This window comes from Erythrolamprus reginae, chromosome 8 (genome assembly GCF_031021105.1).
Source record: "Erythrolamprus reginae isolate rEryReg1 chromosome 8, rEryReg1.hap1, whole genome shotgun sequence".
Taxonomy (NCBI): Eukaryota; Metazoa; Chordata; class Lepidosauria; order Squamata; family Dipsadidae; genus Erythrolamprus; species Erythrolamprus reginae.
This window is the reverse complement of record NC_091957.1, coordinates 11,797,260-11,812,999: the sequence shown is the minus strand read 5'-3', so window position 1 is coordinate 11,812,999 and position 15,740 is coordinate 11,797,260. Positions and strand designations below refer to the sequence as shown.

Sequence of the window (15,740 nt, the reverse complement as noted above, 5' to 3'; positions counted from 1 at the left end):
AAAACGCCGCCACCGATCGCAAAAATGGCGCTCCACTGAGTGGCGGCGCCCGGCTGTAACCTTCTAAAACAGCCGGGCGCTTCTTGGCAGCCTCCGGAACCCGAACCTGAAGCCCCCCGGCTGTTTCAGAAGGTGACAGCTGGGCGGCGGCGCTTCTCGGCGGCCTCCGAACCCGAACCCGAAAAGTTCGGGTTCGGGAGAATGCCGAGAAGCCCCCCAGCTGTTTTAAAAGGTGACAGCCGGGCGGCAGCGCCCAGCGGAGCGCCATTTTGCGATTTTTTTCTTTCTTTTTGTACGCATTAATCGCTTTTACGTTGTTTCCTATGGGAAACAATGTTTAGTCTTACGAACCTTTCGCCTTACGAACCTACTTCTGGAACCAATTAAGTTCATAAGACTAGGTATTACTGTATAAGATATACCGGTATTAGTTTTGGGGGAGTAAAATAGGAAAAAGAATCTGCTTACCAGATCTTCATCTGAATAGCATCCTTATTCTGTTTAGCTTCAGCACACTGTTTTATCCCCTGGTTAGGGCTTAAAAAAAACCTTATTCAGGTTTTTTATTCAAAACCTTATTATTATTATTAATTTTAAAAAAAAATAAGAAAAAACCTTATTCAGAGAGAGTAACAATGAAAGAGCGTGCAAGCGGATAAGAGCTGGGAACATTGTTAGCACCTGGTTAGAGCTAGAAAGAAACATTCAGGGAGGTATAACAATTTTAAAAAAGCTACAAAGACGGGGTTGGGAAAACATTCTTCGCAGAGAGTAACAACGAAAGAGCTTGCAAGCAGGTAAGAGCTGGGAACATTGTTAGCACCTGGTTAGGGCTGGAAAGAAACTTATTCGGAGCAAGTTAGAGCAATGAAAAAAAAAACCCGGCAAAGACTTAGGGCTTGGAAAACATTCTTTGCAGAGAGAAACCATGAAAGAGCCTGCAAGGTAAGAGCTGGGAAGATCATTAGTACCTAGTTAGGGCTGGAGGGGGGGAAGATTCGAAAAAAGTTACATTCAGAGTATATGATGCACCTGAATTTTCAGCCTCATTTAGGGAGGGAAAAGGTATTCAATTCAATTCAATTTCAATTTATTAGATTTGTATGCCGCCCCTCTCCGAAGACTCGGGGCGGCTCACAACAACGATTAAAACAATATTACAATGGCACAAATCTAATATTAAAAATAACTAAAAACCCTATCATAACTTGTAACTTCTTGCTCATATCCTAAGATTTTTATTAATATTGCTTCTTCATTGCTTATTTGACCCCTATGACAATCATTAAGTGTTGTACCACATGATTCTTGACAAATGTATATTTTATTTTATGTACGCTGAGAGCATATGCACCAAGACAAATTCCTTGTGTGTCCAATCACACTTGGCCAATAAAAATTCTATTCTATTCTATTCTATAATTAAAACCAAACAGCACATACATACCAAACATAAATAATAATGAGCCTGGGGAAAGGTGTCTCAAATCCCCCATGCCTGGCGGTATAGGTGGGTCTTAAGTAGTTTACGAAAGGCAAGGCGGGTGGGGGCAGTTCTAATCTCCGGGGGCAGTTGATTCCAGAGGGCCAGGGCCGCCACAGAGAAGGCTCTTCCCCTGGGGCCCGCCAGACGACATTGTTTAGTCGACGGGACCCGGAGAAGGCCAACTCTGTGGGACCTTATCAGCCTCTGGGATTCGTGCTGAGTATGTCTTATACTCAGAAAAATACGGTATACAAACCAACATTAGAACACATAGTTTTTACTATGCACAATAGTTCTTACAACAGAATAGTCCCATAGACCAACTAGCAGAGAATAATCAGGGAGACGCTGCTGACTCCCTCTTGTAGCTAATTGCAACACCAGCTCTTAAAGCAATATTGTGATAATTCATTTAAACATGCATTGCTGGTTTGTGTTATGTATTAGTACATAGTACTAATGAGTTTTAAAGTTGCCAAGGTTGGAGATCCCCTGGCATTCTGATTTCCAGGAAGAGGCACACTGGTACCTAGGCGGCTTTCCACTCCGGGAGATGGAGGAAATAAAACCTCGCGCCCTGCACAACTCTGTCAACACCCCAAATATGTTTTTATTTTTCATCTCGGGAGGTTTCAACAGAGGTCTAACTTAAACATGGCACCGGACCAGATTATCTCAGGGACCGCCTTCTGCCGCACGAATCCCAGCGACCAGTTAGGTCCCACAGAGTGGGTCTTCTCCGGGTCCCGTCAACTAAACAATGCCGCTTGGCGGGACTCAGGGGAAGAGCCTTCTCTGTGGCGGCCCCGGCCCTCTGGAACCAACTCCCCCCCAGAGATTAGAATTGCCCCCACCCTCCTTGCCTTTCGCAAGCTACTTAAAATCCACCTCTGCCGCCAGGCATGGGGGAATTAAGATTCCTTCTCCCCCTAGGCCTTTACAATTGTATGTATGGTATGTTTGTATGTATGTTTGGGGTTTTTTTATATTAAGGGGTTTTTTAATTCGCTTTTAGCATTGGATTGTTACTGTATATTGTTTATGATTGCTGTTAGCTGCCCCAAGTTTTCGGAGTGGGGCGGCATATAAATCCAATAAAACTAAACTAAACTAAACACAGACGGGCTTTCAAAAGTAAGACTAACAAACAGTCCCAGACTTTGGAGCTGAAGATAAGGGCGCGCGAGGGAGGAAACATTGGTAGCGCAGGGTTAAAATGAGGGGTTCCTGGTGGTTTCAGAGTTTGGGTCTTTGTTCAATCAATCAATCAATCAATCAATTCAATTTTATTCGATTAGTCAATCAACCATATCGAAGCAAAAAATAGCGACCACATCGGTCATCATAAAACTGCGACTCGATACAGCAGTGTAAACTGGTTAAAATACAATAAAATTAGATAAAGTAAAGGGAAATTTAAATAAATGAGTTAGGATGCGGTATAATAAGCTAAAATTAAATATATATAACTCATGCAAAGGTTTACATTAAAACAAATGTAAGATACTAGTTTAAAATATTCTTAACTGAATTAAGACTTGGTTATTTCTTGTAGACCAGTGGTTCTCAACCTTTCTAATGCCCTTAATACAGTTCCTCGTGTTGTGGTGACCCCCAACCATAAGTCTAGAGCCAATTCTCCCAACAGAGCTTTAAGATGATAGAAACATAGAAGTCTGACGGCAGAAAAACACCACATTGTCCATCTAATCTGCCCTTATACTATTTCCTGCATTTTATCTTAGGATGGATCTATGTTTATCACAGGCATGTTTAAATTCAGTTCCTGTGGATTTACCAACCACCTCTGCTGGAAGTTTGTTCTAAGCATCTACTACTTTTGGTCAAATAATATTTTCTCATGTTGCTTCTGATCTTTCCCCCAACTAACCTCAGATTGTGCCCTTTTGTTCTTATATTCACTTCCCAATAAAAACACTTCCCTCCTGAACCTTATTTAACTCTTTAACATATTTAAATGTTTCGATCGTGTTCCCCCTTTCCCTTCTGCCCTCCAGACTATACAGATGGAGTTCAGGAAGTCTTTCCTGATCAGTTTTATGCTTAAGAACTTCCACTCATTATGACCTTCTGATTGACAGGAAGGTCAGAGGGACACCCACTCCCCCAACTGTTAACGCCTGATTGGCCAGATTGTAAAAATAGGTTCCAAGGAGCCAGAATAGAAGCTTTAGTTCCTAACACCAGGGAAAATTTGTCTTTTCCCATGTGGTGTTAGGTAGTGATGGGCGAACCGAACTCGCACAATTCGGGTCCTCACCGACTTTTGCGGTGTTCGGTATGCCAAACACGAACCCGAAAATTTTTGAAACTTCGGGCAAAGTTCGGGGTCGTGTTCGGCATTCGGAGCTTTGATGTCACCGGCAGGTTGCTAAGGACGCCAAGGTGATCACTTCCTGGATTCCATGGAATCCAGGAAGTGATCACCTTGGCGTCCTTAGCAACCTGCTAGTACAGGTATATGTCACGTCAAAGCTCCGCCCCCAGAATCTCTTAGTGGGATTCCCGGTTCGGGTTCAGCCGAATTTTGCCTAAAGTTTGTCTGAACTTGCCGAACCCAAACACCGTTGGGTTCGCCCACCACTAGTCTTAGGCGACCCCTGTGAAACACTTGTTCAACCCCCAGGATCAGAACCACTGTTGTAGACGTTTCCCTACCCGACTAAGTAACATCATCAATGCTAGAAGGGAGAGAGGGAGGGAGGAAGAGGAGGAGGAAGACTGTGGGTTTCCTGATGCGCTCTGAACTTGGCTGTTTACTTGGAGACGTTTCTTTACCAATCTAGGTAATATCATCAATGCTATTGAATGGGCCTTGCTCCCTGTTTATATACAGTAGCACTGACCTGGGTTGCTTTCCTCCAGACTTTTCATTAGCCAACTAGGTAACATCATCAGTGCTAGTAGTGGGGAAGGAGAAGACAACGACAACGCCTATAGGTTTTTTGGTGCTCTCCGAATAATGTTTTCTTGCAGATGTTTCACTACCAAACTAGAAAACATCATCAGTGCTAGAAGGAAGGAGGAGGAAGAGGAGGAGGACTGGGTTTCATGGTTGTTTCCTTGCAGACGTTTCATTACCAAACTAGGCAACGTCATCATTGCTAATGAGTGCGCCTTGTCCCCTAATTTATATACAGTAGCTTTGAGCTTGATTGTTTTCTAGCAGATCTATCATTACCTAACCAGGTAATTTCATCAGCACACTTCAGTTAGAGCCAGGACAGGTTGCTTTGTTCTCCTTGTGCCAACACAACTCCTACCATAATCGTATTCATGGGAGCAGCTAAGGAGTGCAACAAGGGCTGATACCCTCCGCCCCAAGGATGACAACTAAAAATATGGCAGCCACATACAAACAGGATACACAGGGTCTGTAGCCTCCCCTTCCCTGGAAAGTTAAGATAGAGCAATCCAAGACCTGCAGGAGACTCTCAAATCTTTCCTTCTACGCCTTCTGTTTTGAGGTCTTTCATTTCATTTTCATTCATTTTATTGGATTTGTATGCCGCCCCTCTCCGTAGACTCGGGGCGGCTAACAACAGTAATAAAAACAACGTGCGACAATCCAATACTAAAGAAGCTAAAAACCCTTATTTTAAAACCAATCATACATACAAACGTACCATAGGTCTTTTAGAAGAGACAGAAACCCCAATTATTATTATTATTATTATTATTATTATTATTATTATTATTATTATCTGAGTCTATGGAGAGAGGCAGCATAAAATAATAATAATAATTATTATTATTATTATTATTATTATTATTATTATTATTATTATTATTATTTCTTAGATTTGTATGCCGCCCCACTTCTTAGACTCGGAGCGGGAGATATGAGTAGTACTTCAGATAACCAGACCAGATAATAATAAATAAATAAAACAATAAACATCGTAAGGAAAGTGAACTAATAGGAAAGTGAACACAAGAACAAGGGGACACAATCTGAAGTTAGTTGGGGGAAAGATCAAAAGCAACATGAGAAAATATTATTTTACTGAAAGAGTAGTAGATCCTTGGAACAAACTTCCAGCAGGCGTGGTAGATAAATCCACAGTAACTGAATTTAAACATGCCTGGGATAAACATAGATCCATCCTAAGATAAAATACAGAAAATAGTATAAGGGCAGACTAGATGGACCAGGAGGTCTTTTTCTGCCATCAGACTTCTATGTTTCTATGTAAACAATAAACAAAATTGTAAACAATAAACAATATTGTTTATTGGAAACAATAAACATTGACAAAATCACGACCTGTCAGTAGCAAAAGGCCACCGTGCATGGATCTGCGTGCCCCATATGAAAATACACCACACAATCCTAGATGCTTGGGAAGTGTTCGACTTGGGATATTGTGATATGAAATCCAGCATATCAATCTCGTTTGCTGTGTATTACTGTTGTTGTTGTTATTGTTATAGAGCCGGGATGGCGTAGCAGATAGAGTGCTGTACTGCAGGCCACTGAAGCTGACTCTAAATCTGTAGGTCAGCGGTTCTAATATCATCACCGGCTCAAGGTTGACTCAGCCTTCCATCCTTCTGAGGTGGGTCAAATGAGGACCCGGATTGTGGGGGCAAGAGGCTGGCTCTGTTTTAAAAGTGCTATTACTAACATGTTGCAAGACGCCCTGAGTCTAAGGAGAAGGGCGGCATAAAAATCAAATGAATAAATAATAAATAAATAAATAAATATTGTTGTTGTTGTTGTTGATTATTTATTTATTTATTGGATTTGTATGCCGCCCCTCTCCGTAGACTCGGGGCGGCTAACAACAGTAATAAAAACAGCATATAACAATCCAATATTAAAACAGTTAAAAACCCTTATTATAAAACCAAACATACATACAGACATACCATGCATAAAATTGTAAAGGCCTAGGGGGAAAGAGTATCTATCACTATTGTTGTATGCACACTGAGAGTTTATTTACCGGAGACAAATTCCTTGGCAATCTCTAATCATATTTGGCCAATTCAAAAATTCTAACTGATAAAGCATTGTTTCCATTTTATCCTACAACGGTGATGGCGAGCCTACATCCATTCCCTCCGCCCGCGCTGCCCCGCACATGTGCACAATTCCACCCCCACGCATGAACATAGGCCTCACTGAAGCCTAGGATGGTAAAAAACAAGCAAACCGGAAGTTCGGAAAAACGGACTTCCAGTTTGCCTGCTGTGCTGTTTTTCTTACTTCTTGCAAGCTTCCCTGAAGCTTCCAGGGGACGAAACGGCCTTCCCCAAGGCCAAAAACCAGCTGGGTAGCACGCGCATGCGCACTGGAGCTGAAACAGGGCAACACCTCATGTGCCCTCTAATATGGCTCCGCGTGCCTCCTTTGACACTAGTGCCATAGGCTCCCCGTCACAGGCCTAGAATTTAATTTAATTTATTGAACTTTTAAGCCTTGCAGACTGTGGGCGATGTGCAATCATAATAAATAAATAAATAATAATCATAACAAAATAGCAAGTCCCTCCAAAATACAATATTTAAGAGCCTTCTCTGTGGCGGCCCCGACCCTCTGGAATCAACTCCCCCCCGAAGATTCGAACTGCCCCCACCCTCCTCGCCCTCCGCAAGATTCTGAAGACCCATTTATGTCACCAGGCATGGGCGAATTAATGTACCCCTTTTAACTAGTAAGACTTGAGTATGGTATGATTGTGTAGTATCGATTGTTTTTTAATGATAGTGGGTTTTTAACTTATTTAGTTAGTTAAAATTTAGATTTGTACAGTATTCTTATTGTTGTTATGAGCTGCCCTGAGTCCTCGGAGAGGGGCGGCATACAAATCTAATAAATTATTATTATTATTGTTGTTGTTGTTGTTGTTGTTGTTGTTATTAATTACCCACATCATCAAGGCTGCACGAATATCCTATGCACAATTCTGGAAAAACAAAGAGATCCCGCCAAAAAACAATACCATAGAAAAAATTTATAGATGTGCAGAAATGGACAGGATGACCACGGGGATTAAAGGAACTAAGAACTCAGAGTATTATGAGATCTGGAATAACTGGTATGATTGGATTGGTAACGAAAGTAAAGGCAGGAATAAAATGTGAAAGGATGTTTTAAAAGGAATATACAGTGCTCAAAAAACTAAAAGGAACCCTTAAACAACAGAATATAACTCCAAGTAAATCAAACTTCTGTGAAATCAAACTGTCCACTTAGGCAGCAACACTGACTGACAATCAATCTCACATGTTGTTGTGCCCATTCAACTGTGTACAGAACAAAGTATTCAATGAGAAGATTTCATTCATTCAGATCTAGGATGTGTTCTTTGAGTGTTCCCTTTATTTTTTTTTGAGCAGTATATAAACATGTAATTTAACATATTTATCCATAAAGAGGTGATATCAGAAATGTAACAAATATAAGATATCGGGCTTAAATCTGTTTTAAATTATTGAAATGTCATTTTTTAAAACTTAGAAAAATTAATTAATATTTTTTTAAAAGAAACAGTAAGTACAGAATAAAAGACAATAACAATATAACAATAATAATATAATAAATAATAAAACTCCAAATATCACATTCATTCAACAGACATTCATATCCCTAGGGGCAGCTGGCTGTTAATGGACCCCAGGCCTGCTGGGGGCCTGAATTAAAAAAACCCACCTTTGATAAGATTTATACCAAAGATGTCAAGCTCAAGGCTGGATCCATCCCATGAGATTCTTAGAACTGGCCCATCAGGCCCGCCTGGAAATAGCAAAGCGGCAGCCACACATGCCCCTCAGACACCCTGTTTTGGCCAGCAGTGCGACAAAAAGAGATGGATCAAATTGAACGGGTCCAAAGACGGGCGACAAAAACAGTGGAAGGTCTTAAGCAAGAAACTGATCAGGAAAGACTTCATGAACTCAATCTGTAGAGTCTGGAGGACAGAAGGGAAAGGGGGGACATGATCGAAACATTTAAAAACGTGAAAGGGTTAAATAAGGTTCAGGAGGGAAGTGTTTTCAATAGGAAAGTGAACACAAGAACAAGGGGACACAATCTGAGGTTAGTTGGGGGAAAGATCAGAAGCAACATGAGAAAATATTATTTGACTGAAAGGTTAGTAGACCCTTGGAACAAACTTCCAGCAGATGTGGTTGGTAAATCCACAGGAACTGAATGTAAACATGCCTGGGATAAACATAGATCCATCCTAAGATAAAATGCAGGAAATAGTATAAGGGCAGACTAGATGGACCATGAGGTCTTTTTCTGCCACCAATCTTCTATGTTTCTAGTTTTATTGTTTTATTATTGTTATTTATTTTTATTTATTTATTGGATTTGTATGCCGCCCCTCTCCGTAGACTCGGGGCGGCTAACAACAATGATAAAAACAGGATGTAACAATCCAATAATAAAACAACTAAAAAACCCTTATTATAAAACCAAACATACACACAGACATACCATGCATAACTTGTAATGGCCTAGTTATATTTCTTATTGTTCTAGTACTAGCGATTATTGTTAGCCGCCCTGAGTCCTGTTGGAGTGGGTGGCATATAAATATAATAAACAAACCATGTAAGTACATGCAATATTACCGTATTTTTTCGGAGTTTTCCTCCTTAAATGAGGCTGAAAATTCAGGTGCATCTTATACTCTGAATGTAGCTTTTTTCCCCAGCCCTAACTAACTGCTAACTATCTACCCAGCTCTTACCTTGCAGGCTCTTTCATTGTTGTTCTCTGCGAAGAATGTTTTCCAAGCCCTAAGTCTTTGCAGGGTTTTTTTTCATTGCTCTAACTTGCTCTGAGTAAGTTTCTTTCCAGCCCTAATCAGCTTCTAATGATGTTCCCAGCTCTTACTGGCTTGCAAGCTCTTTCATTGTTACTCTCTCCAAACAAAGTTTTTTTAAAGCCCTGACCAGGGGAGAAGACAATGTGCTGAAGCTGACCAGACTAAGGATGCTAGCCAGATGAATACCTGGTAAGCAGATCCTTTTCCCTATTTTCCTCCCCCAAAACTAAGCTGCGTCTTATACTCTGAAAAATATGGTATATCTTTCTGTTTACAGAGTGTACGCAAGGAGAGGGGGGAAATTGAAGTACTTCTGCTGCTGTCCGAAATGAGAATAGTTCTTATGAACATGGGTTCCTGCAAACCTGTTTCAAATCCCCTCGCTGGGGAAGAGCAGCTAGCTGGAGCACAGAGGCGACTCCTTATTCCATGGAAATGATTCTATTTAAACTCCAGAGTGAGCTGCCTGGCTCTCCTCTGGAGGCCCATTGGCCTACTTCCACCTATCATTTCTGGTTTTACACGATGGCCCTACTGGCACGAAGCACGCCGGGAGGTTGGCATTAAAAATTCCAGGAGGGTGGCTGCCCATAACCACATTCCCGAAACCTCACATTAAGCTGAAGTTTATTGCGGAGAAGTTTGAGGTTTCAACAAATGATAGTTCTAGAGAAACGGTGCTAGTCACAAGAGGCCTCTGTGGACAATCGGGTCATGATAGATATGGCAGATATGATAGATAAGAGAGAGGGGGAGGGAGGGAGAGGGAGGGAGAGAGAGGGGGAGGAAGAAAGGAAGGAAGGAAGGAAGAGAGAGAGAGAGAAAGAAAAAAAAGAAAGAAAGAAAAAAGAAGGAAGGAAGGAAAGAAGAAAGAAAGAAAGAAAAAAGAAGGAAGAAAGAAAGAAAAAAGAAGGAAGGAAGGAAGAAAGAAAGGAAGGAAGAAAAGAGAAGGAAGAAAGAAAGAAAGAAAGAAAAAAGAAGGAAGGAAGGAAGGAAGAGAAAAGAAGGAAGGAAGGAAGGAAGGAAGAGGTATACATAGGCAGAAGACAAATACACAACATTAGAGAGATAGACATTAGATATAGAGAGATTGATTAGATAGAAGACAGAGAAATACAAAAGGATGGATGGATGAATAGATGGATGGACGGAAGGATGAACGGATAGACAGATAATGGATAGATTAGATAGAAGACACAGAGATTAGATATAGATAGATAATAAATGATAGACCAGTGATGGCGAACCTCTGGCACAGGTGCTACAGGTGGCAAGCGGAGCCATATCTGCTGGCACCCAAGCTGTTGCCCTAGCTCAGCTCCAATGTGCATGTGTGTGCCGGCCAGCTGATTTTTGGCTCACAGAGGCCCTGGGAGGGCGTTTTGGCTTCCAGAGAGCCTCCAGGGGGATGGGGAAGTGCGTTTTTACCTTCCTCCAGCTTCAGGGAAGCCTTTGGAGCCTGGGGAGAGTGACACCTTAGCCTACTGGGCCCACCAGAAATTGAGAAACAGTCCATTTCCGGCCTCCAGGCGGCCTCCGGAGGGCGGGGGAAGCTGTTTTCGCCTTCACCGGGCATTGAATTATGGGTGTGGGCACTCGTGCTTGTCTGATAGCACTCGCCCGCGCTCTTTTGGCACCCGAGGACAAAAAGGTTCACCATCATTGTAATAGACAGATTAAATAGAAGAGATAGATTATTATTATTATTATTATTATTATTATTATTATTATTATTATTATTATTAATTAGATTTGTATGCCGCCCCTCTCCGAAGACTCGGGGCGGCTCACAACAGCATATAAAAAACAGTATAACAATAGGACAAATCTAATAATAATATATATAAAAACCCCAACAATTAAAAACCATACAGCACATACACACCAAACATGAAATATAATAAGCCTGGGGGAGATGTCTTAGTTGCCCCGTGCCTGACGATATAGGTGGGTCTTGAGTAACTTGCAAAAGACAAGGAGGGTGGGGGCCGTTCTAATCTCCGGGGGGAGTTGATTCCAGAGGGCCGGGGCTGCTACAGAGAAGGCTCTTCCCCTAGGGCCTGCCAAACGACATTGTTTGGTCAACGGGACCTGGAGAAGGCCAACTCTGTGGGACCTTATTGGCCGCTGGGATTCGTGCGGTAGAAGGCGGTTCCGGAGGTATTCTGGTCCAAGAGATTTTATAGATAGATAGGTAGATAGATGGATGGATGGGATGGATGGATGGATGGAGGGGTGGGTGGGTGGATGGATAGAAGATAATAGATTAAATAGAAGATATATATATATATATACATACACAAGAGATTAGATAGAGATGATAGATAGATAGATAGATAGATAGATAGATAGATAGATAGATAGATAGATAGATAGATAGATAGATAGATGATAGACAGACAGACAGACAGAAGACATATTAAAATAGAAGAGATAAATACAAGAGATTAGATACAGATATAGGTAGACAGACAGACAGACAGAATAGATAATGGATAGATTAGATAGAAGACAGAAATAGATATTAGATAGAGATAGATAGGTAAAGATAATAAACAGAGTTAATAGAAGAGATAGAGACAAGAGATTAGGTAGGTAGATATAGATAACAGACAGACAATGTTTGTAGCAACTGAAGCAGAGGAGTTCCTTCCTGCACTTGGCTAATCCAGAAAAAAATAAAGCCAGGTGTGTAAACAGTCCTCCCTGCCCTGTCATGTGTGCATAAATCAAGACCCGGGAAAAGGATCCCACCCCCAACTTTGGCTAACAGGAATGAAGAGAAACCTGTCCAAGCAAAGAGAGGGGGGGGGGGGGGGGAAAGGCTGCAGGTGAGGCCAGGAGGGGGGGGGGGGCTCCAGAAGACACCTTGGCCTAAAGTTTGGAAAGCTCTGTATCCAACCAAAGGTAGCAGGGCCTCCCCCAATCCTCTCGCCTGGGGAGGGGGGGGCATTCCAAGCTGAGGTTTAGGGCTCCCAAAGCACCTGATTTGCAGAAGGTAGCCCCCCCCCCTCCTGCTTGCTGGGTCTTCTGGGAGAAGTTGGGGGGAGAGGAGGAACTGGGCTCCAGAGAGGAGGTGGGGGGGGTCTTCCAGGGTTGACCATCCCACCACCAAAATCAATGCCCCCCCAAGCCCGAGACACCCCCACACACCATATCTGCTGCTCAGCTAATCTTCCAAGCCAAGATGCAAACTGGTGGAATGTTTTAATTTTGGGTGGGTGGGCTTTTTTTTGCCATGGCCAGGAATTGACTCGGGCCTGGTTGAGGATAGGAACCTGTCCAAGTAGAAGGAGGACCGACAGGCAGCCTTCTCGACCCTCCCCTTCCCGATGCAGACCCCAAAGGGCAATGTCATGCCCCCCTCCTCTGGGAAGCCCCCTCCCAAGACGTCCCCCCTCCTCAAGAGAATCTTCCAACTGAAGGCGAAGCTCAAAGCAAGCGAGTCCGATGTGGAAAGACCAAAGAAGGCTGGACAGGCACAAGGATGGGGAGGAGAAAAGCAAGAAGAGGAAGGAGGAAGAGGAGGACAGGAAAAGGGGGAAGGAGGAGGAGATGGAGAGGAAGAAGAGGCAGGAGGAGAAAAAGAAGAGGAAAGAGGAGGAGGAGGAGGAGAGGAAAAGGGGGAAGGGGGAGGAGAAGGGGAAGAGAAAGAAGAGGAAGGAGGAGAGGAAGAAGAGGAAGGAGGAGGAGAAGAGGAAGAAGGAGGGGGAGAGGAAGAAGAACAGGAAGGAGAGGAAGGAGAGGAGGAAGAAGAGGGAGGAAGAAGAGGAAGGAGGAGGAGAGGAAGGAGGGGGAGAGAAAGAAGAGGAAGGAAAAGGAGGAAGAGGAAGGAGGAGGAGAGGAAGAAGAGGAAGAGGGAGGAGGAGAAAAAGAAGAGGAAAGAGGAGGAGAGGAAAAGGGGGAAGGAGGAGGAGAAGAAGAGGAATAATAGGAAGGAGAAGAGAAAGGAGGAGAGGAGGAGAGGAAGAAAGAGAAGGGGGAAAAAGAGGAAGGAGGAAAGAGGAAGAGAAGAGGAAAAAGAAAAGAGGAAGAAGAGGAAGGAGGAGGAGAGGAAGGAGGGGGAGGAGGAGAGGAAAAGGGGGAAGGGGGAAGAGAAGGGGAAGAGAAAGAAGAGGAAGGAGGAGAGGAAGAAGAGGAAGGAGGAGGAGAAGAGGAAGAAGGAGGGGGAGAGGAAGAAGAACAGGAAGGAGAGGAAGGAGAGGAAGGAGAAGAGAAAGAAGAGGGAGGAAGAAGAGGAAGGAGGAGGAGAGGAAGGAGGGGGAGAGAAAGAAGAGGAAGGAAAAGGAGGAAGAGGAAGGAGGAGGAGAGGAAGAAGAGAAAGAGGGAGGAGGAGAAAAAGAAGAGGAAAGAGGAGGAGGAGAGGAAAAGGGGGAAGGAGGAGGAGAAGAAGAGGAATAATAGGAAGGAGAAGAGAAAGGAGGAGAGGAGGAGAGGAAGAAAGAGAAGGGGGAAAAAGAGGAAGGAGGAAAGAGGAAGAGAAGAGGAAAAAGAAAAGAGGAAGAAGAGGAAGGAGGAGAAGGAAGAGGAAGTAGGAGAGGAAGAGAAGAGGAAAGAGGAAGGAAGGAAGGAAGGAAAGAAGGAAGGACGGAAGGAAGGAAAGAGGCTTGGGGATGGGGGGGGAGGCGAGGCTGCTTCCAGGGGGAGGGGAGCCAGAGCCACGTCCGGAGACTCGGCCGCCGCCACCCACGCCGAGGGCCGCACGGACCTCTTAACGTTCCCGCTTCCAACTCCGCCGCGGCGATCGTGCCGACAGAGGTGGGGGGAGCGAGGGTCTCTGGGACGTGGGGGGGGGGGAAGAGAGTTTGAAGGAAGGGAAAGTAAGGGGGGACCCTCCCCCCGCCTCTGTCTGTCCCCCCCCAACGGGCCTGGAGCGCCCCTCCCCCCCAGCCCGGGGCTTACCTGCCAACCGGGCGCCCTCGGGCCCCCTTCGGCGGTGGCGCCTCTGCCCGCCAGCCCCACGCTTCTTCGGCTGCTGCTCCTCCTCGGGCTGCGGCGGCTGCAGTCGGGGCTCTCCGGCGGCCGGACTCGAGGTGGCGGCCCCCTTATGGCGCGCGTCCCCGCGCTGGCTGGCGGCTCCCTCCGTCCTGCCGGCCGCGCGCTCCCGCCCCCGCACCGCGGAGGAGGAGGGGGGGAGGAGAGGCCGGGCAGCTCGCCCCAGCCACGCCACGCGCGCTCCCGAGGCCTCTCCGGGGGCCCCCCAGCTGCCACGCAGGCCGCTGCTTTCTCGCTCTCTCGCCACGGGGACGAGCGCGCACGCACCAGGAAAGCAGGCAGGGGGGGGAGAGGAGAAGGAGGAGACTTGCGCGCGCTCCCGCGCCTTCTACCGCGGCGGTTGGCCCGGCTTGGAGCGGGGGGAGGGGGGGGGGAAGGAAAGCTCCTTTTGCGCGCACGCCTCGTCGCGCGCGGCTCCTCCACGGTCTCCAAAGAGCGCGCGCTTTTGGAGAGGTCGAGTTTATGGGGGCTCGGAGCCCCCTCGCCCTTCTGGCCCGGGGGGGTGGGTGGGAGTGAGGAGGCCGACCCCCCCTCCCCGGAGTCTGGCAGCCCGGGTGGTCTCCAAAGCAGCCGCCCCCTCCTCTCTTTCAGGGCGACGTTTGCGCGTCGCCTGTGCGCCCCTGAACTTCGGTGCGCAAAGAGGGAAAAAGTTTCAGCCAAAACTGAACAAATAAACAGACAAAAGCAACAGTTTATCTTTTGTGGTTTCCGGTTGTTGTTGTTGTTGTTGTTGTTCTTTTCTTGCAACGACTGTAGCCTTTTTGGGCTTCCGGAAAGATTTGGAAAAGTTGAACCAAAGACTGACACTTGTTGGATGGTTTGGATGGATCGTTTTGGGGGGCTTGGAGCTTTTTCCCTTGCAATCCCCTAAGATGTTTGGTGAAGTTATGGGGTTTGGGGCGGGGGCACTTGCCCGTAGGCAGTAATTCTTTTTTTATTTTAAAAAAAATATTTTTATTTAAAATATTTAAAAAACTGACATATACAAAAAAGAAAGCAATACATAGAAAACAAAAAAACAAAACCAAAAAAACCCGCAAACACACACACACACACATATAGTTTTAGTCTCTGCGCCTTTTAATCCACTTAATTGCTCTTCTCTGCACTTTTTCCCAAAATCTGGCCACGGATCCCCAAAACAGTAACCAGAGGTCTTCAAACTTGGCAACTTTAAGAGATGTGGACTTCAACTCCCAGAATTCTCCAGCCAGGGTTGAATAAGGTTCAGGAGGGAAGTGTTTTTAATAGGAAAGTGAACACAAGAACAAGGGGACACAATCTGAGGTAGGTTGGGGGGAAAGATTACAAGCAACATGAGAAAATATTATTTGACTGAACGAGTCGTAGATGCTTGGAACAAACTTCCAGCAGACCTGGTTGGTAAATCCACAGGAACTGAATTTAAACATGCCTGGAATAAACATAGATCCATCCTAAGGTAAAATACAGTA

General features: G+C 44.9%; 1 protein-coding gene across 4 annotated transcripts in view; it reads right to left on the bottom strand.

The window, feature by feature from the left end:
- The window catches only part of NEK6 (NIMA related kinase 6), an 82,363-nt gene extending 67,826 nt beyond the window's left edge, over nt 1-14,537 (bottom strand). For 2 of the 4 annotated variants that reach the window (XM_070758855.1, XM_070758854.1), the window contains exon 1: nt 14,194-14,536. The gene's annotated coding sequence lies outside the window, so the exon portion shown is untranslated. Of the gene's footprint in view, nt 1-14,193 lie in introns of all 4 variants that reach the window. The other 2 variants (XM_070758853.1, XM_070758852.1) reach the window with 2 other exon arrangements.
- Nucleotides 14,538-15,740: the final 1,203 nt, after the last annotated feature.